A 22796-nucleotide genomic window follows, 5' to 3' on the forward strand; every position below is an offset into this window, starting at 1 on the left:
CTAAATGCTTTGGATCTAAGTTTTCTCTAGTTATACATGCAATATAATATCCAAAGCATCAAGCCTACAACTAGCATACAATTTGATACTTGAATCATAAAAATAGATTAGATGATTACCTCTTTGTTGTAGCTTGATGTATTTGGCCTTTAATAACTTAGCACCCCAAGTGTGATTCCTCAAATGGTTCACAAAACACCATGAACAAAGGTGAACTTGAGAGAGAGAGGTTACTAAGCACAAAAATCGGCTATATGAACTCTAAGAACACTACTCACCAATTTTAGGCTAATGGGTGTCATATATATAGTGTAGGAATCCAAGAGTCTTGGGTAAACCCTAATCCATACACTTAGGTTATGATCCATATCTCGTGTTGGCTAACTATTCATGGATACTTACATAAACTTAGCCCATCATGGATCAATAGCCCAAACAATATATATATATATATATATATATATATATATATATATATATATATATATCACTGATTTACATAATCAGTCCCCGTTGATTTAATTAGTCTCTTTTGATCACTAAATTAATTCCAAATTAATTATTGATCAATACTAATAATAATATGATTTCATATTAATATAGTATACTTGTAATATATTAATAAATCATAGATAACCTCTTACTCAAATATCCATCCTATCAAATTGTCCTGGTGATATGCAACCCAAAATGGAGCATGCTACTCTCGTGTCAAGTACATACCAATTATAATTATGGGCTTAGACACCTAATCCAACACTTGGTCGCCCCAGGATGAATAGAAAAATAAGGCTTATGAGCCTCCTCCAATATAATCTGTTTGACCCTACCAGACACAGGAACCCATACCCGACCACAACGGGTCAACAAACCACGACTGTCCGGCACAAATCTGGTAATCTCGCCCTGATCCTCTCAATCTTCTAATTCTCCTCTCGAACACCCTCATACTGCACATCCCTAATCAAACCCACAAGTGGAGAATCCATAGATATCCGCATACATGCCACCTCAACAGAAGGTCCAGCCGACTTGCGGCTCAGGGCATCCGCCACCACGTTCGCTATACCCGGATGGTAAAGGATTTCACAATCATAAACCTTGACCACATCCAGCCACATGCGTTGCCTCATGTTCAGGTTCGGCTAATCCATATTATGTCTCAAACTCTTGTGATCCGTGTAGATAGTACAACGGACCCCTTAAAGATAATGCCTCCAAATCTTAAGAGCGAAAACCACCGCTCCCAACTCAAGATCATGTGTGCGGTATCTCGTCTCATGCGGCTTCAACTGCCATGAAGCATAAGCTATCACACGTCCTATATGCATGAGGACTGCTCCCAAGCCAGTGACAGATGCATCATAGAAAACTACAAAATCCTTAATTCCCTACGGAAGGGTCAAGATTGGGGCCTCGCAAAGTCTCTGTCGAAGGGTCTCAAATGCTTACTGCTGCTCAATGGCCTACCGGAAATCCACCCCCTTCCTCGTCAAACGAGTGAGGGGTACTGCAATCTTGGAGAAATCCTGAATAAATCTTCGGTAGTACCCTACCAGACCCAGAAAGCTCCTGATATCCGAGGGAGATTTCGGAATCTCCCATTGCATCACCGCCTCGATTTTGGCCAGATCGACCAAAATCCTATCTTGGTTAACGAGGTGTCCAAGGAACTGAACCTCTCACAACCAAAACTCGCACTTCGAGAACTTAGCATAAAGCCGTTCTCACCTCAAAATCCCCAGATCGACCAAAAGGTGTACAAACATGAGCAATCATTCAATTACAAAGCTTACTGGTAAACTATAATAGGTGTAGTTTAGGAGGTTACTACTTAATATTTCTAGAACAATGAAACTTACATGAATTAGTACTTACATGAGTTAGTTCTCACATGAGTCAGTTCATACATGAGTCAGTTCAAACATACAATAACTAGGACATAAAGGAACATACAATAACTAGGACAGAAAGGAACATACAATAACAAGAACAGAAATGAACATAAAATAACAAGAACAGAAAGGAAGATACAATAAAAAGAACATAATGGAACATACATCCTTTTACAAAGACAGATAACAATAATGTGAGATACTACTTCACGGCATAGCAATATACTTGTTATGTCATGTTTTGTAACCAGAGTCTCCTGGAGGGAGAGCGGGCATTGTGTGTATAGATCTATAAGAGATTGACAATCACACATCCCCACTGTTAGCTACAGTCCGGCAGGCAAGCCAAGGGGTGACAAATGTCACATATTCGGTTTCGACACCAGTAGGTCGTCGTGTTAAATACTCGTCAATCGGTATAGTGATAACCACATCACTTTTTAACCTTAATTAAACAAATTGGTTTTAAGGTAGTTAGTCCTTCAGTAGTTACTTATTACAACATTACTGTACATTGTCAATTTCCCATTACATTCATATAGTGATCTTCTCACATAAAAGGTAATGTAAACTATTTTCTGGTAATAATAGTCATATACTTGGGAGAACACTCACTTTTACAAAAGAACAAACATACAGGACAGTCGGGTCTTGGTAGAAGACTGATCTCCATTTTAGTAGAAAATATAGGATTTTCTAGGAAGTAAACAAACAATTATATCACACACTTACAAACCTTTACATCACACACTTACAAACATTTTCATCAAACTTATGCAAACTTTTGACACTAAAATACTTATGAACTCACCAGCTTAAATTCTGATCTACGCTTTCAAAATAACTTGTATTCTCATGTCACTAGTAGACAGCTATAGATGGCCAGGTTTTGAGAAGACGGAGCACTTTCAAGACTCGTCTTCATTTTGATTATATATTTTTGGTGTCTTACAGCTTTACACAGAACACACTTGAATTAACTATGTTATTAATGCAATGGATGATGTTGTTGCTTCTTTTACTATTGTGCATTGTTATGATACTGAACATGACGTCCTCCGCCCCCGAACGTTTCTGCCGTTCTAGTTTGGGGGTGTGACATATTGGTATCAGAGCTTTGTTTATAGTGAATTGAGTATATCAACCCATAAAATATATACAACTATAAACACATCGGGATTAAAATACTCTGACCAAGAGTTTATACTTTTTAAATAATAAAATATTTAACTAAATTATACATACATGCACTCATACTAGGATCAGTGTCATACTAGAACAGAACAAAAGTATTGTGATTGTTGGACAGCACAAGTAGGCTTGGGGACACATGATCAGATCTGGGAGTGATATAGCCTGATCAACTATATCTTTCTGAGAAGTGATTAGCATATGCCTAGGGATGGTTGTGGTGTTGCAACAAGTCTAAAAACTTATAAACACTACTACAATGAAAACTTTAGAACATAACATAAACTTAAAAATACTATAGGAGTATTTTGTGTTACTATAATTACTTATTTGAAAACTAAAAGGTCTTTATCAGTAGGTCAATGGTTGTTGAATGGATACACTAAGGTTATATGTGAATAAGGTGTCATGCACCTAGAATCTGTGATCTTTGCTTTACTTCCTGTTCCTTGTTTGGTTGTGGACATAGAGTTAGGGTCACTTATTCGAAGGTCTATTATGTTTTGATTACATATGACTGGTATGCACTACGCAAGTATTGAAGTAACTGGTAAGGATCATCCTATAATTATCTTAAGTAGTACGTCTATTAACTATCTCTTTTACCCCTATTCTCGCATAGATAACATGGCTGGATTCCATCTCCCCGGCCACCCGTACTTTCCCGACCAAGGAAATGGTGGATGGCTCAATGCAGAGCCAAAAGAGAATCATGAAATTCCCTTAGATGATGATTTTGTAGAAAATTTCCCAGAGGATTCTGACTCCGAGCCAGAAGTCAATGATCTACCCCTAGTGGCTCCAAACCCAAATCCTAACTCTCGTCCGGCTTTTCAAGGCCCGACGCCTTTGTGGGCTGAGAACTTATGTAGGTGGATTCGTGAGCAGGGTCAACCCTTACCCTACAACGGAGACCGAAGCTTCTACAGCCTAAGTGAGGGAGGATCTGCAGACAGAATTCTTCCCATATTGGTTCGCCGAGTGGCTCACAATGTTGAACTAGGAATGACAGCCATTCAACAAACCGTGGAGCTCGATACGGACACAAACGCCAATACGGATCGTATTCGCAATCTTGAATTTACTCATGGGAGACCTATGAGAGATAATGAGACTCTGCAGCAAGAGCTAGCTGCAACTCGAGCTGAAGTCATAGAGCTCCGAACACGCCAGACAGTGTATGAAAGACACCATGTAAATATCGGGAGAGAACAAACCATTACCGCCCAGATTAGAACAAAGAACAGAGGAAAAACATGCATGTCCATACGAAGTGTATGAGTGCCTTTTCGTCATAGTAATAACTAATAAACTAATGCAACCTAGAGAGTTAGTGAATACATTACTCGCATTAGGTTTTAAGCTTATCGTTTTTTTTCTGTCATGGCTAACAACAATAAATCGGATCACGAAATCTCAATTGAGAGTGATTATTTCCTAAATTCATAAGTCTATTTTATGTAGACTCTATTATGAACTACTTTCAAATCTTTTCAAAAGTTGGAACATGATATCCTCCAACCAAAGATAACCTAGTCTGGATGACACCCACCTTATGACCATTCTAGAAACTTACTTCTACTCCTTACCAGGACTGCATCATAGGGATGTAGGTCGAATCATTGAAAACAGTATAACAAAATGAAAAAGTTCATTCACATAAATGACTAGAATACATCTAGAGCCAACCATAAACGCTCACGAACTCATTTTCTTATCATATAACAGAATCATGCCTCCAAGGAAACGAAACCAACCCGCTAGCAGCAAAACACCAATCCTTCATATGGATACGGCTACTTTTCAAGTTGCGGTCATAGCTGTCGTAACAGCTGTGATGACTCACCTTAATGCTAACAATGCAAATAGTAGTGGAATTGTTATCGGCTATCCTAATCAAAGTGATAACCAAGTACAACAACAAGTGTCTACTCGTAAAGACACTCCGAACCTCAAATCTAAGGACAAAAAACGAATGTTCTGGGATAAAAAGAAAGGAAAATCACCTCAAAAGTTAGCCAAGAGACAACAACCAGTGGCAGCCTCTGCGGCCACGACGTTTGTTGCTTCTACTACCGTTTCTACTGGTATCTCCGTTGCCCCTATCCCAACAAGGTAGTATGAAGGAAATCTACCCAAGTGCAGAGAGTGCAGCTTCCATCACTTGGGAGTCTGCCGAGTGATACATTGCATGAACTGCAACAAGAACGGGCACACTAAATGTTTCTGCTGAATTCCGATCCAGCACATCACTTCAACCACCAATGTTGGAACCAGTCCAATATGTCACCTTTGTGGTGAAATAGGACATTTCAAGAGGGACTGTCCAACAGAGAACAATGGCAAGGGAGCAGGAGGAGTTTAACCCCAGAGTATGGGAAAGCATCAAAGAACCCTGCTATAATTTTGGTACGCTTCCAAACCCCATTAATTAATTATAATTATAATTACTCTCTCGTTCGAACCAAATCACAGCACTCGTATAAAACTCGGAACCCTAACAGGTAAAGCTATGATGGCTTACTGTATGAGTTAGGTTCATTTATAAATAAGATTTGTAGACGTTGAGTGATTCATTTCGCCTCACTTCCTGTTCCTTATTTCAAATTATCAGAACTCTCGTTTAGTTGTATTTGGTAATTTTGGTAAAATGGGGTTCGTAGTAATCATTTTTTCTTCCAATCAGCATAATAACTAATTCTTCAAGAAGTTCCGACATCATCATCTGACATGGTTTCGCTTGGTCACTACTATGCAAAATTTATGTGTTGTATAAAAGAACACTTCCCTTAATCAATCGACAGATGAAATAGGGTTAAAAGAGTTGAATAAAGTTGAAACTTGCAAAACATGTAAGTTAGACTAGTTTAGGTAGCAAATACTCATATAGTATTTAAATTCTTGTGTTTGATTCTAGTAACGGTTTGGTAAGTTTTGACTTGTTGCTTACTACGATCATTCCTCGATATACGTTGGTCCAATCTCGGGCAAATATAGTTGATCACGCTATATTTGTCCAAAATCTGATTACATATATCGAGGCTTAATCGTAGTGTCAACTTGTCTAAATACTTGTTGTATAGTTAGATATCATGAAAATAATTTGTTGTATGCATGTAATTGTACTTAAATGAACTATCAATTTAAGTTAAACGTAACGCTGCTTAAGCGTAAAAAGAAAAAAAATGTTTTGTCAGAGAGTGTTAGTCCCTTAAGCATTTATAGTTTGTATATCTTATGTGGTTCGATATACTTAGTTCACTATAAACATTGCTCTGATACCAATCCGTCACACCCCCAAACCTGAACGGCGGAAACGTTCGGGGGCGGATGACTTCATGTGGTAGCGTAACAATTGAATACATAGTAAAGAAAGCAATACAACCATCATATATATAATTGAAAGTTTACATTTGTCCAGAGTTACATGTTCAAAACCAATTACAATATGATGTCAAAATATGAGATTAAACTGGCACCGCAGCATCCCTTCATCAAAAGCATAATGATACCTGAAATTACTGATTTCCTGGGACATACAAGTAATTTTGAAAGAGTAGATCGGCATTTAAGCTGGTGAGTTTCATAAGTATTTAAATGACAATGTTTGTATGAAATAAAATGTTTTTTCCTTGGTTGTGTTGTGTTTAGAAAATCCTATATTTTCTACTAGCATAAAAGTAGCCTTCTCTCAAGACCCATGTTTGTTTCTAAAATGTATGTAAGTGTAAAATAACCAATGTGTTTGAAAACCTTGTAAATCAATGCAGTTTTAATACCCCATGTGAGTTTTATAACCATACTATTGACTCGAAATGCCTATACACAACGTTCTTCAGGCGTTGGAATGTTATGACGTTTGTCACCCCAAATGGTGGACTGTAGCTAACAGTCAGGGCGCGGGTTGTCAAGCCCGTATAGATCTATACACAAACACCATGCTCCCCCTCCAAGGGATTCTGGTATATAATACAGGACTTGAAATGTGTACTCGAACGTACGTGAAGTTTATGTCTCACAAAACCGTGGTATAAAAACAGATTTACGTGTTAAAATGTTCGTTTGTTCTTGTATATGAAAGTGACTTCTTGAAAATCATGTTTCTAGTATGTAAAAGTTAGCAATATCCTCGTAAAACTATACCTATTATAGTTTTCTAAAAGTGTGACTTGTTTGTTTAGAAAAATGCCTAGAAAAGGAATCACATTTTATAACTGTATAGATTTTTGCAGAGCCTAAGGTAGGCAAGTATACATATAATCTAAGAAAATGTTTAGTTTATACATGCATTACAACAATTTATATTTATAAAGATAGGATTCTATTGTAATATATTTTGTATACGAGAGTTCCCTATAAAGTTTATAAATCACATATGATTCTACTTAATAAAAGTGTATAAAAATCTTTATATATAACACCCGATAGTAGTCGTGTGTTTTACTTGTAATCCCCCCCCCCCTTAGAAAGCATATAAAAGCATTTAGAATATTTAAAAAGGGTTAATTAAGGGGTATGAACTCACTTGAAAGTTTGAAGATAGCGAGATGGAAAACCGGGCAGAGTTTCGTCTCGGGAAACGGATTTTTCTCGGGATTCTCGGGAATTTTAGGAGTAAAATCGACCCTCGGGACTTGAGCAAAAAGACCAGAGCTTCGGGGTAGTGTGGGCACGGAAAACGAGGCAAAACGCAAGAAAATAGAGAGAGAATGAGCAAAATTTCCGGGAACCCTCGCATTTCTATTTATAGAGGGCTGAACCGCCTCGGTACGCGGGGCGTACGCTCGTACGCAGCGCGTACTCGTACGTCATGCATGACCGAGTCCTCGACTGCCTCGGCTTCGGATGGGACGGAAACGGAGTAGCTTCGCATACGGGCGACGCGTACGGACCGAGGCCAAGGCCATCGCGTACGCGGGGCGTACGAGGTTACGCGGCGCATAACTCGGATGAGGACGCTGACTCCTCCTTCGGATATTACTGGATTTTGAATTAAATTTATATATAATTTATTTAATAAACTTCAAAAAATCATATCTTTTTCATACGAACTCCGTTTTCGATGGTCTTTATATCCACGCGTAGGTGAGACTACGCTCTACAACTTTCTTTTAGACTCCGTTGGCAAATTCCAAAATTATTTTTATTATTTATTTATAAAATGACGTGATTAAGGAATTTCTTTAAAAATTCATAACTTCTTTATCTGACGTCGGTTTTTGCCAGACTTTTCACCGCCGAAATACCATTGTCGAGACCTTCGATTCTCGTTTAGGTCATTCCGGCCAAAAGTCGCTCGATCTCCGATTCGAGTTTTTAGTTGTCTGCTGCTAAGCCGAACTTGGAAAAATCTTAACTTCAATATACGAAGCCGGATTTGGGCATTCTTTTTACATACGATCCCGGTTTAATGATATTAAACATAGTAGGCAGTTAAATAGAACTTTTTGGACATTATATTATCAAAGTTAATTTCTTTAACTCAAAAGTGGTTACAATACTTGACTTATTAGGCCATTACAAAGAGTTGAAATATCGGGTTGTCACATCATCCCCCCGTTAGAGGGAATTTCGTCCTGAAATTTAAAGTAGTAAAGATACTAGTGAACATGAAAGAGATGAGGGTACTTTTGTTTCATCTGATCTTCGCGTTCCCATGTGAATTCAGGTCCCCGCTTGGCGTTCCAGCGAACCTTCACGATGGGTATGCGACTTTGTTTTGTTTGTTTGACCTCTCGGTCCATGATTTCTACCAGTTCTTCCACAAAGTTGAGGCTCTCGTTGATCTCGATCTCGTCGAGTGGAATAACAAGAGTCTCATCGGACAGACACTTTTTCAAGTTCGAGACGTGGAAGGTTGGATGTATGTTACTAAGTTCACGCGGTAGGTTAAGCTTGTAAGCCACAGGGCCGATTCTGGCAAGAATCTCGAAAGGCCCTATGTATCTTGGATTTAGCTTCCCACGCTTTCCAAAGCATATTAAACCCTTCCACGGTGATACCTTTAATAAAACGTGGTCTCCTACCTGGAATTCCAAAGGTTTCCTCCTTTGGTCAGCATAGCTTTTCTGTCGGTCTCTATAGGCTTTCAATCGTTCACGAATCTGAATGATCTTCTCTGTCGTTTCTCGTATGATTTCCGGACCGGTGAGAGTGCTTTCAAGAACTCTTTCTCTAGCTAACTAGGTATCGCCAACTTCAGTCCAGCACAGAGGGGATCTACACTTTCAACCATAGAGGGCTTCAAACAGAGCAGCCTTTATGCTTGTATGATAACTATTGTTGTATGAAAATTCGACAAGGGGTAAATGGATATCCCATGCCTTTCCAAAGTCAATCACACAGGCTCTTAGCATATCTTCTAAATTTTGTATCGTTCTCTCACTTTGCCCGTCTGTTTGTGGGTGGTAGGTTGTACTCATGTCTAGCCTAGTCCCCAGGGAACTTTGTAGTGACTGCCAGAATCTTGAAGTGAATCTACTATCTCTATCGGAGATAATGGATATCGGAACACCATGCAGTCGCACTACTTCCCTTAAGTAAGTTCTTGTAAGCTTTTCCATTTTGTCTGTCTCCTTGATGGGTAGGAAATGTGCGGATTTGGTTAATCTGTCGACGATGACCCATATGGTATCGAGTCCACTCGTCGTCTTGGGTAACTTGGTTATGAAGTCCATAGTAATCCGCTCCCATTTCCATTCTGGTATCTCCGGTTGTTGTAGTAATCCTGACGGTTTCTGATACTCGACCTTAACCTTAGCGCAAGTAAGGCATTTACTTACGAAGGTAGCAATTTCTGCTTTCATGTTAGGCCACCAGTACAGTTTCTTAAGATCCAGATACATTTTATCTGAACCTGGGTGAACGGAATATCTTGAGTTGTGTGCTTCGGTCATGACTACGTTTCTGAAACCACCATGTTTCGGGGTCCAGATTCGGTCCATGAGATAGTAGGCTCCGCCACCCTTGATTTCTAGATTCTTTTCCATTCCTCGCAGGGATTCACCCGCCACATTTTAAGGTTGCAAAGCTTCCATTTGTGCCTCCTTAATTTGTGTGGATAAGTGGGAATGGATAGTCATAGTCAGAGATTTGACCCTCCGACCAGTGTATTCCTTTCGACTGAGGGCGTCAGCTACCACATTGGCCTTGCCAAGATGATAACGAATTTCGCATTCGTAGTCATTTAGTAACTCAACCCATCGTCGTTGCCGCACGTTGAGTTCCTTCTGATCGAAAATGTGTTGAAGGCTCTTGTGATCGGTGAAAATAGTACTCTTTGTTCCGTATAAGTAGTGTCTCCAGATCTTCAGAGCAAATACCACTGCTCCTAACTCGAGGTCGTGTGACGTATAGTTCACTTCGTGTGTCTTAAGCTGTCGGGAGGCATAAGCAATAACCTTCCCTCGCTGCATAAGAACACAACCAAGTCCATGATTTGACGCATCCCAATACACTACGAAGTCTTCTATCCCTTCGGGGAGGGATAGTATCGGTGCGGTGCACAAGGCCTGTTTTAGCGTCTGGAATGCCTTTTCTTGTTTCGCTTCCCAGCCAAAGGCCACGTCTTTCTGGGTTAATGTAGTAAGAGGTTTCGCAATGCTAGAGAAGTTCTTTATGAATCTGCGATAGTAGCCAGCGAGACCTAGAAATTGACGAATTTATGTAGGTGTCTTTGGTGCCGACCAGTTCTCGATGGCCTTAATTTTGGAGGGGTCCACGTGTATCCCTTTCTCGTTAACAACGTGGCCTAAAAATTCGACTCTTCGAATCCAAAATTCACATTTAGAGAACTTCGCATAGAGTTTCTCCATTTGCAGTGTTTCTAGGACTTTTCATAGGTGCTGACTATGCTCTTCCTCACTTCGGGAGTAGACAAGTATATCATCGATAAAGACGATGACGAACTGATCCAAGTAAGGACGGCATACCCTATTCATTAGCTCCATAAATACTGCTGGTGCATTGGTTAACCCGAACGGCATCACTACAAATTCGTAGTGTCCATAACAAGTTCGGAAAGCTGTCTCTGGAATATCCCCCTATAGAACTCGTAATTGGTGATATCCGGATCGTAGATCTATCTTTGAGAAGTAGTTTTCTCCTTGAAGTTGATCGAATATGTCGTCAATACGGGGTAGAGGATAACGGTTCTTGACAGTAAGTTTGTTCAGCTCTCTGTAGTCGATGCACATACGGAACGATCCGTCTTTCTTCTTTACAAACAGGACCGGTGCTCCCCATGGTGAGAAACTTGGTCTTATGGATCCTTTTTGAAGGAGTTCATTAATTTGACTGGAAAGTTCCTGCATCTCTGCTGGTGCGAGACGATAAGGCGACTTCGCTACTGGGGTAGCCCCTGGAACTAAGTCGATTCTGAATTCGACTTGGCGTTGTGGTGGTAATCCTGGTAGTTCTTCTGGAAAGATATCGGGAAAGTCGCGTACTACTGAAATGTTCTTGATGTCCTTCAGTTCTTGACTTGTATCAACGATGTGCGCTAGGAATGCTCGACAATCCTTCCGCAAGCACTTTCGAGCTTGGATGCACGAAATGATGCGAAGGTTTGTACTTGATTTGTCGCCATAGATAACTAATGTTTCGTTGTTAGGGAGATTTAGACGGACTGCTTTCTCAAAGCACATGATGTCGGCGCGAAGAAGACTCAACCAATCCATGCCGACTATGACGTCAAAACTTTTAATTTGGACCGGCATGAGATTGATTGGAAAAGAATGGCCGTCTAAAGTTAACGTACAGCCCATGTATATGCAGTTAGTGTTTTCGGTTTTTCCATTGGCCATCTTTACAGTGAATGATTTTTCTAACTTGCTAGGTTTAGGTTTAAGTGAATGAATAAAGTTTTGACTCACGAAGCTTCTCTCCGCTCCACTATCGAATAATATGCATGCATATGAATTATCGAGAAGGAACGTACCAACAACTATAGTTGGGTCAGCTACAGCTTCGTCGTGGCCTATCGCCAAAACTCGTCCCACACCGTCGGTGCCTGCTGCCATAGGGCAGTTCCTCTTGTAGTGGCCCACCTCGCCACAACCGTAGCAAGTCTGGCCTCCACCCGCACTGGGAACTTGAGTGATCGGTTTTGCGTGGTCCTTGCAGAAACGGGCTGTGTGTCCCTTTCTGTTGCAGTTGGCGCACTGCATATCCCGACAAGGTCCATGGTGGTGGTAAGTGCATTTGGTGCACTTTGGAAGGTTACCTACATAAGGCTTTGTGGGGTAGGGATCTGTAGGGACTGTAGTAGGTACAGTGGCAGCATTCACTGAAACCAGTTGTTTCTTTGCGGATTCTTGGGAAGACCCACCCTTCCCTTTATTCCATACTCTCTTCCTGTTGTTGTTGTTGTTGTTGTTGTTTCCTTTCTGTGGTTCTGATGCAGAAACGGTTGAGTTCTGATGACCTCCGTAGTCAATCAGAGATTGTGCCAGTTCCTTACCACTTTCAAAGGTGTCAGGTTTGGAAGCTAACACGCTTGATCGTATTTGGGGCGTCAGTCCCCAGATGTACCTTTCTATTTTCTTGCTCTCGGGAGCAATCATATCTGGGCAAAGGATTGCCAGATCGCAGAATCTGTTGGTATAAGTTGCGATGTCGGTACCAACCATTCCGAGAGTCCATAGTTCGTGTTCGAGCTTTTGAATCTCTCCCCGTGGGCAGTATCTCTCATCATCATGGCTTTTAGGCTCTCCCAGCTTATTGAGTTTGCCACTATCAGGGTAAGTACTTTAACGTGGCCATTCCACCAAGTTAAAGCTCTATCAATAAGGGTGAAAGTTGCAAATTTGACTTTGCTGTGCTCGGGACAGGAGCAGATTTCAAAGACTGACTCTGTCCTTTCAATCCACTGTCTCAGGGCTATCACACCACCAGATCCATAAAACATCCGGGGCTTGGCATTAGTAAAGTCCTTATAGGTGCATTCTCGGGGTGGTCCATGACTCTCGCCATGGTTGGATGGGTGTGTGCCAGATCCCGAGCCATTAGTACTCGAGTTATTGATCTGTGACATGGCAGCTGCTACCGCTGCGGTGACTGCTGCTTGGAACATAACAGCATCAAATTGAGGTGGTGGAGGTGGTGGTGGTACAGGTGCTTCCCCACCGTTGCTTCACCTTGGATTCCTACGCGGAGGCATCCTTCAACTATAGGTTGAAAAGGTAAAGATAAGAATTCCATAGAATAGAAAATTAATGTGTCTCATGAACTAAATTGCTATAGTTCAACAACATATGCTAGTATGAGTCTTAAAATAGAAGAATGAAAGTTATTTGTAAGACTGAAAGTATGAAACAAGTATTTGGTTTCTCAAAGACTTTTCAAGGTTGAACGAAATACTCAACGTAGTAATAATAGTGTCACTTATATTAATATAAAAGTTGATACAAAGATCATGAAAATTTGACCCCTATAAGGGTCTCCGATTACAAAGTTCGAGAAATTTAAAGACTTTTAGCCGAGGTCCTAAGCTATAACAAAATTTGAGTCTTTGACAAGCACTACTTGCGACGTAGGTCGCGCTTGGAGCTTGACTCTGCATCTAATTGCTTCGACTCCATTAGACGCCTATCAAAAGCGGCTTGTTGTTCCCTCAGTTCAGCGAGGGCTGCAATCATTTGTGCTTGGAATGCCTCGGTTTAGAGTTGAGCATTGTCTTGTATCTTGTCCAGCCTACGGATGTCAGAAGTGTGAACCTACACTTCCACGTTGACATCCCGGAGTCGGCTAGCTTGAACTCCGGACTGATAGGACTGATTGGCTAGCTTACCCACCATTACCGGGAGTGCCCGATCAGCCGAACCTCCGCCGCGGACATCATAGAAGTCCCGGCACATGCCGTAGGGAAGGCGTAAGTTCTGTTGTTGGCTCCAATGATGGAGGTGACTTCCCCAGACGGGAGTTGGTCCTTGAAAGTTCATTACGAAGACGGGAGGTTGAACGGGTGGTGGATCGATCACTTCCGGTTCTGAGTCGGTACCGGAGTCATCATCCACTTCTATGGGTTCCTCGTCCTCTTCGGGGTCATCTTCGGCCCATCCTCCGTTGCCATGGTTGGGAAAGTAGGGGTCGCCGGGGTGGTGAAATCAAGCCATTTGACTGTACGAGAAATAGGGTTAAAAGAGTTGAATAAAGTTGAAACTTGCAAAACATGTAAGTTAGACTAGTTTAGGTAGCAAATACTCCTATAGTATTTAAATTCTTGTGTTTGATTCCAGTAACGGTTTGGTAAGTTTTGACTTGTTGCTTACTACGATCATTCCTCGATATACGTTGGTCCAATCTCGGGCAAATATAGTTGATCACGCTATATTTGTCCAAAATTTGATTACATATATCGAGGCTTAATCGTAGTGTCAACTTGTCTAAATACTTGTTGTATAGTTAGATATCATGAAAATAATTTGTTGTATGCATGTAATTGTACTTAAATGAACTATCAATTTAAGTTAAACGTAACGCTGCTTAAGCGTAAAAAGAAATAAAATGTTTTGTCAAAGAGTGTTAGTCCCTTAAGCATTTATAGTTTGTATATCTTATGTGGTTCGATATACTTAGTTCACTATAAACATTGCTCTGATACCAATCTGTCACACCCCCAAACCTGAACGGCGGAAACGTTCGGGGGCGGATGACTTCATGTGGTAGCGTAACAATTGAATACATAGTAAAGAAAGCAATACAACCATCACATATATAATTGAAAGTTTACATTTGTCCAGAGTTACATGTTCAAAACCAATTACAATATGATGTCAAAATATGAGATTAAACTGGCACCGCAGCATCCCTTCATCAAAAGCATAATGATACCTGAAATTACTGATTTCCTGGGACATACAAGTAATTTTGAAAGAGTAGATCGGCATTTAAGCTGGTGAGTTTCATAAGTATTTAAATGACAATGTTTGTATGAAATAAAATGTTTTTTCCTTGGTTGTGTTGTGTTTAGAAAATCCTATATTTTCTACTAGCATAAAAGTAGCCTTCTCTCAAGACCCATGTTTGTTTCTAAAATGTATGTAAGTGTAAAATAACCAATGTGTTTGAAAACCTTGTAAATCAATGCAGTTTTAATACCCCATGTGAGTTTTATAACCATACTATTGAGTCGGAATGCCTATACACAACGTTCTTCAGGCGTTGGAATGTTATGACGTTTGTCACCCCAAATGGTGGACTGTAGCTAACAGTCAGGGCGCGGGTTGTCAAGACCGTATAGATCTATACACAAACACCATGCTCCCCCTCCAAGGGATTCTGGTATATAATACAGGACTTGAAATGTGTACTCGAACGTACGTGAAGTTTATGTCTCACAAAACCGTGGTATAAAAACAGATTTACGTGTTAAAATGTTCGTTTGTTCTTGTATATGAAAGTGACTTCTTGAAAATCATGTTTCTAGTATGTAAAAGTTAGCAATATCCTCGTAAAACTATACCTATTATAGTTTTCTAAAAGTGTGACTTGTTTGTTTAGAAAAATGCCTAGAAAAGGAATCACATTTTATAACTGTATAGATTTTTGCAGAGCCTAAGGTAGGCAAGTATACATATAATCTAAGAAAATGTTTAGTTTATACATGCATTACAACAATTTATATTTATAAAGATAGGATTCTATTGTAATATATTTTGTATACGAGAGTTCCCTATAAAGTTTATAAATCACATATGATTCTACTTAATAAAAGTGTATAAAAATCTTTATATATAACACCCGATAGTAGTTGTGTGTTTTACTTGTAATCCCCCCCCCCCCCTTAGAAAGCATATAAAAGCATTTAGAATATTTAAAAAGGGTTAATTAAGGGGTATGAACTCACTTGAAAGTTTGAAGATAGCGAGATGGAAAACCGGGCAGAGTTTCGTCTCGGGAAACGGATTTTTCTCGGGATTCTCGGGAATTTCAGGAGTAAAATCGACCCTCGGGACTTGAGCAAAAAGACCAGAGCTTCGGGGTAGTGTGGGCACGGAAAACGAGGCAAAACGCAAGAAAATAGAGAGAGAATGAGCAAAATTTTCGGGAACCCTCGCATTTCTATTTATAGAGGGCTGAACCGCCTCGGTACGCGGGGCGTACGCTCGTACGCAGCGCGTACTCGTACGTCATGCATGACCGAGTCCTCGACTGCCTCGGCTTCGGATGGGACGGAAACGGAGTAGCTTCGCATACGGGCGACGCGTACGGACCGAGACCAAGGCCATCGCGTACGCGGGGCGTACGAGGTTACGCGGCGCATAACTCGGATGAGGACGCTGACTCCTCCTTCGGATATTACCGGATTTTGAATTAAATTTATATATAATTTATTTAATAAACTTCAAAAAATCATATCTTTTTCATACGAACTCCGTTTTCGATGGTCTTTATATCCACGCGTAGGTGAGACTACGCTCTACAACTTTCGTTTAGACTCCGTTGGCAAATTCCGAAATTATTTTTATATTTATTTATAAAATGACGTGATTAAGGAATTTCTTTAAAAAATCATAACTTCTTTATCTGACGTCGGTTTTTGCCAGACTTTTCACCGCCGAAATACCATTGTCGAGACCTTCGATTCTCGTTTAGGTCATTCCGGCCAAAAGTCGCTCGATCTCCGATTCGAGTTTTTAGCTGTCTGCTGCTAAGCCGAACTTGGAAAAATCTTAACTTCAATATACGAAGCCGGATTTGGGCATTCTTTTTACGTACGATCCCGGTTTAATGATATTAAACATAGTAGGCAGTTAAATAGAACTTTTTGGACATTATATTATAAAAGTTAATTTCTTTAACTCAAAAGTGGTTACAATACTTGACTTATTAGGCCATTACAAAGAGTTGAAATATCGGGTTGTCACAGGCAGTCGCTACAAAGTTCTCTACGAACTAGGCTGGACATGAGCACTGCCTATCATCCGCAAACCGATGGACAAAGTGAGAGGACTATTCAAAATTTGGAAGATATGTAGTGAGCATGTGTGATAGACTTTGGGAAGACATGGGATACTCATTTACCCCTTGTTGAGTTCTCCTACAATAACAGTTATCACACAAGCATAAAGGCTGCTCCATTTGAGGCCCTCTATGGTCGGAAGTGCAGATCCCCTCTGTGTTGGGCTGAAGTGGGTTATACACAGTTAGCTAAAGGACAAGTTCCTGACAACACTCTCACAGGTCCAGAAATTATTCGGGGAACAACCGAGAAGATCATTCAGTTTCGTGAACGATTGAAAGCCTCTACAGATCGATAGAAAAGCTACGTAGACAAGAGAAGGAAACCTTTGGAATTCCAGGTTGGTGACCGTATTCTATTGAAGGTCTCACCCTGGAAGGGCTTCATACGCTTCGGAAAGTGTGGAAAGCTAAATCCAAGATATATAGGGCCTTTTGAGATTCTCGCTAGAATCGGCCCTGTAGCTTACAAACTCAAACTACCTCAAGAACTTAGTAACGTACACCCTACCTTCCGCGTGTCGAACTTGAAAAAGTGCCTATCCGATGAGACTCTTGTTATCCCACTCGATGAGATCGAGATCAATGAGAGCCTCAACTTCGTAGAAGAAACAGTAGAGATCATGGACCGGGAGGTCAAGCAAACAAAGCAAAGTCGTATCCCGACAGTGAAGGTTCGCTAGAATGCCAAGCGAGGACCTGAATTCACTTGGGAGCGCGAGGATCAAATGAAACAGAAATATCCTCATCCTTTCCCTTAGTTTATCTATATTTGCTTAAACTCTAATTTCGGGACGAAATTCCCTTTAACAGGGGATGATGTGACAACCCCAAATTTCTATCTTATAAAGTCAATCATTTCAATCAAAAGTCAGACTCGTTTCTACTATCTTTTAGCATTGTTAAGATTCTGTTTGAGTGTTCTAAAGCCTAGTACATTCAAGGTTTATGTGTTAGGATGTGTTAACTTAAGTTCGTTAAACTGAAATCAAGCCAGAAACTCCATCACAAGGAGTTCACAGCGCAAACTAGGGTTTACGGCCGTAAACCCATGGCCAACCATGAACCCCTCCCTTAAGTATGAAGTTCCTTCATTTTTCCTTCTTTTCTCACATCCTCAAGTCAAGAACACTCAATTCTCTCTCAAGTATCATCAAGAACACTTCCATTTCTCTTCAAGTGGTAAGTATTCCTTTCATTGTTTGTTGATATCTTTCATATTCAAGAGAAACCCTTTGATATCATCCATGAATCCAACTCTTTTGAATTAGATCTTCAAATCTTCATCCTTTTCACCAAGAACACACACTTGTTCTTGGTGGCCATGAACACCCCAAAGGCTTCCAAAATCATGAGTATCTCTTCTACCACCTTATATCCATTAGAAATACTTATTTTCCAACCTTGAATCAAACATATTGTTCATGATCTTCAAGAGTTTATGGCCCTAAGCCCTTCATGGTGGCCGTAAACCAGTCATAAGATCATGATGGCCATGAACTCTTCATCTATTGTCGTAAACCCTTCATAGACCAAGCTTGGGCCGTGAACACTTCAAGTGTTCTTGGCCATAAACACATCCATGGCCGCAAACACTCATAAGTGTGGCCGTAAACTCCCTTTTAACAATCATATGTGATTGATACACTCGATTATGAGTGATTCCAAGTTCCTAAGGGTGTTTTCCATACATGATTAGTTGTTATGTACACTAATTGTACACATATATGTGTTATTATATGTTTATTAGGATCTGTTTGTGTTCGGGATTTCACTTGGCATACTTAGCATCCTATAGCAATCCTTCAGTCGAACCACTCACTGCAAGTGAGTTCATACCCCTAAATTTACCTTTTAATGATTTTAAATGTTTTTATGGGGGGAATACAAGTAGAAAACAAATTAGTTGTGTAATCAATCACATATGATTTATAACTATCAAACCAAGAGATTCCTTATACTTCAAAACTGTGTTACCAAACAAACTGTTTCAAATCCTTTTTATAAACTGACATCAAGTCGTCAATAATCACTCAAATGGTTAAAACTCTTTTTATATGATAAACTCTTTAAATGTTTTACAAAACTCTTTTAAACTTATATATTGTATAAATCATGTCTATATAGATATAGTTATATAAATAAGATTTAAAGGACTTAGGACTGATAATTCGCTTTATATCCTTTTCGTTGTTTGGAAGTGGACTTAGGGTATCGTTTGTTTGTTCGAATATCATTTAAATCTTAGTTATATATTATGTATATGAGTGTTGATATAAAATTACTTTCAATCAGTTCAATACCTTTGAGTAGCAAAGGTGTACAAACATGAGCATTCATTCAATTACAGAGCTTACTAGTAAACTATAAAAAGTATAGTTTAGGAGGTTACTACTTACTATTTCTAGAACAATGAAACTTACATGAGTTAGTTCTTACATGAGTCAGTTCAAACATACAATAGCTACGACAAAAAGGAACATACAATAACTAGGACAGAAAGGAACATACAATAACAAGAACAGAAAGGAACATACAATAACAAGAAAAGAAAGGAACATACAATAAAAAGAACAGAAAGGAACATACATCCTTTTACAAAGACAGATAACAATAATGTGAGATACTACTTCACGGCATAGCAATATACTTGCTATGTCGCGTTTTGTAACCAGAGTCTCTTGGAGGGAGACCGGGCATTGTGTGTATAGATCTATACGAGACTGACAATCACACATCCCCACTGTTAGCTATAGTCCGGCAGGCAAGCCAAGGGGTGACAAATGTCACATATTCGGTTTCGACACCAGTAGGTCGTCGTGTTAAATACTCGTCAATCGGTATAGTTATAACCACATCACATTTTAACCTTAATTAAACAAATTGGTTTTTAGGTAGTTAGTGCTTCAGTAGTTACTTATTACAACATTACTGTACATTGTCAATTTCCCATTACATTCATATAGTGATCTTCTCACATAAAAGGTAATGTAAACTATTTTCTGGTAATAATAGTCATATACTTGGGAAAACACTCACTTTTACAAAAGAACAAACATACAGAATAGTCGGGTCTTAGTAGAAGACTACTCTCCATTTTAGTAGAAAATATAGGATTTTCTAGGAAGTAAACAAACAATTACATCACACACTTACAAACATTTACATCAATCACTTACAAACCTTTACATCACACACTTACAAACATTTTCATCAAACTTATGCAAACTTTTGACACTAAAATACTTATGAACTCACCAGCTTAAATGCTGATCTACGCTTTCAAAATAACTTGTACTCTCAGGTCACCAGTAGACAGGTACAGACGGCCAGGTTTTGAGAAGACGGAGCACTTTCAAGACTCGTCTTTATTTTGATTATATATTTTTGGTGTATTACAACTTTACACAGAACACACTTGTATTAACTATGTTATTAATGCAATGGATGATGTCGTTGCTTGTTTTACTATTGTTCATTGTTATGATACTGAACATGACGTCCTCCACCCCCCGAATGTTTCTGCCGTTCAGTTGAGATGACATCTCCTGCTTCTCAAGTGGTGCCAATCGATACGGCGCCTTGGCAATAGGGGCCACACCTGGCACAAGGTCGATCCTGAACTCAACCTGCCTCTCAGGAGGCACACTGGGTAACTCCTCCAGGAATACATCAGCGAATTCCCTAATGACCAGAACATCCACAACTGACACCTGATTCCCAACCCACGTATCCACCACATAAGCCAAATAACCTACACACCCGTGCTGAATATACTGCCGAGCCCTGGCTGCCGAACAAAACCCTAAACCCAACAGGGTGCCCTCTCCATAAATGACCAGTTCTCCCGCACTTGGGGTTCGAAACAACACATGTTAACCCTCGCAATCAATCATTGCACCGAATCAACTCAGCCAATCCATACCCACAATCAAACAGACATCCCCCATACGAATTGGAATCAAATCGATCGGAAAGGACGCCCTGAAGATTTCTAGAATGCATTCCTGATAAACCGAATAAGCAGAAACCTCGTGTTCGTTGGTGACAAAACTCACAACGAACACTCCAACTCCCCCATGGGCAAAACAAATTCCCTGCTGAAGGACCGAGAAACAAAAGACCGACTCGCACCCGAGTCAAACAATAATAGAGCATGCAAGGAGTTCACTAGGAACTTATCTAACATGGGTACAAACATATGAGCATAAAATAAACATAATCAATAAGATAAAGGATAGAAACATACCAGTCACAACATCTGGTGTTGTCCTGGCCTCTTCGGAAATGAGCTGGAAAGCATGACCTCGAGCCCTCGAGGGCTCCACCCTGCCCTGACTCCTGTCGGTGATCCTCAATGTAGCTGGTGTGGGGGCCTGAGCCGGCCTAGCGGCAAGCAACGGACAATTGACCTTCACAAGGCCAATCTAATCACAATGATAGCAAATCCTCATACCTTGAACCGGGATGGACTGGCGGCAGTCCCTCGCATAATGCCCCTCCTTGCCACATTTGCGGCACACTCCACCAGATTGACAAGCTCCAGCATGAACCTTCCGCACTTCCCGCAAGAGCGGATACTCTAACCTACAAACCTAGAATCGGTGGCCTCGAACCGCTTCGGCACTGACTGCGACTGCATCGGGGCCTGCCTCTGTTCTCACAATTGAAACTCAATCTCAAGCTCACACCACCTAGCGGCCTTCTGCAACTTCAGCAAGGTATCACACCACTTAGGAGAAACAAACTGTTGGATGTCCGTCTTCAGCATGCTTAGGTAACGGTTCATCTGAGCCTGCTCTAAAGCAAACTCAAGGCAAAACATTGGCCTCTCAGTAAACATCCGGGTGATCTCCGTCACTGATTCCGATCCCTACCTCGGGTCAAAAAACTCCTAAGCCAATCTCTCACACTCGACTCGAGGAATGTAGCGAGTGCAAAACATCTCCCTGAACTGATCCCATGATACCGCATCCCTCTGCTCATCTAAGTACGATTCTGTAACAAGTCTCCACCAATCCTTCGCTCCGGACCTCAGGAGGTTCAAAGCGCACCAGACCTTCCGGTCAGCAGGGCAAGCAAATGTGAAGAAACACCCATCCACATCAGATAGCCACCTCATGGCTATGATCAGGTCCTGAACTCCATCGAAATTCGGAGGCTTCTTATTATCGAAGTCCCGATACTTAAAAACCCATCATGTCCTAACAATTGTAGTCGTCACGGCTGTCGAGGTTGCAGAAGCAGCCGTCTCAGAAATGGTTGTGTAGCGATCATCATAGAACTCCATCATTGTGGTCTTGATAGACCCGAACATCTCCGGAATCTAACCCCGGACAATAGTAACCACCTCCTCACGAATGATCTCCCTGACACGGTCCTTTGTCAATGTTGGCCCACCCTAACTGCTAGTTCCTAATCCTGACTCGAATCCGGTTTCGAATTGTCTCGTAAACACCATACTGAAAATACACCAGGAAGATATCAGATAATCCACATAAATAACGGGGAACCAACTCCCAACGAATCCCTAAGGGTTGTGACTTCCTTGCTATACATACGGGTCCTGTCCTTTCAGTAGTATGGTCCCATACTACCTTCAACACCTACCTGTGTTTGTCTCAAGGATCATCACAACACCCTAACAATACTCATAAGCAAAAACGAACGCGCAGTCCTCACTCCTAGAGGAAAAGTTAAGCATCTCACTACTAGTCGACTGACCCCTCACGACTCATCCATGAAACT

Source organism: Lactuca serriola, chromosome 4, assembly GCF_051521515.1.
Source record: "Lactuca serriola cultivar US96UC23 chromosome 4, Lser_US96UC23_V15, whole genome shotgun sequence".
In the NCBI taxonomy this organism is placed as follows: Eukaryota; Viridiplantae; Streptophyta; class Magnoliopsida; order Asterales; family Asteraceae; genus Lactuca; species Lactuca serriola.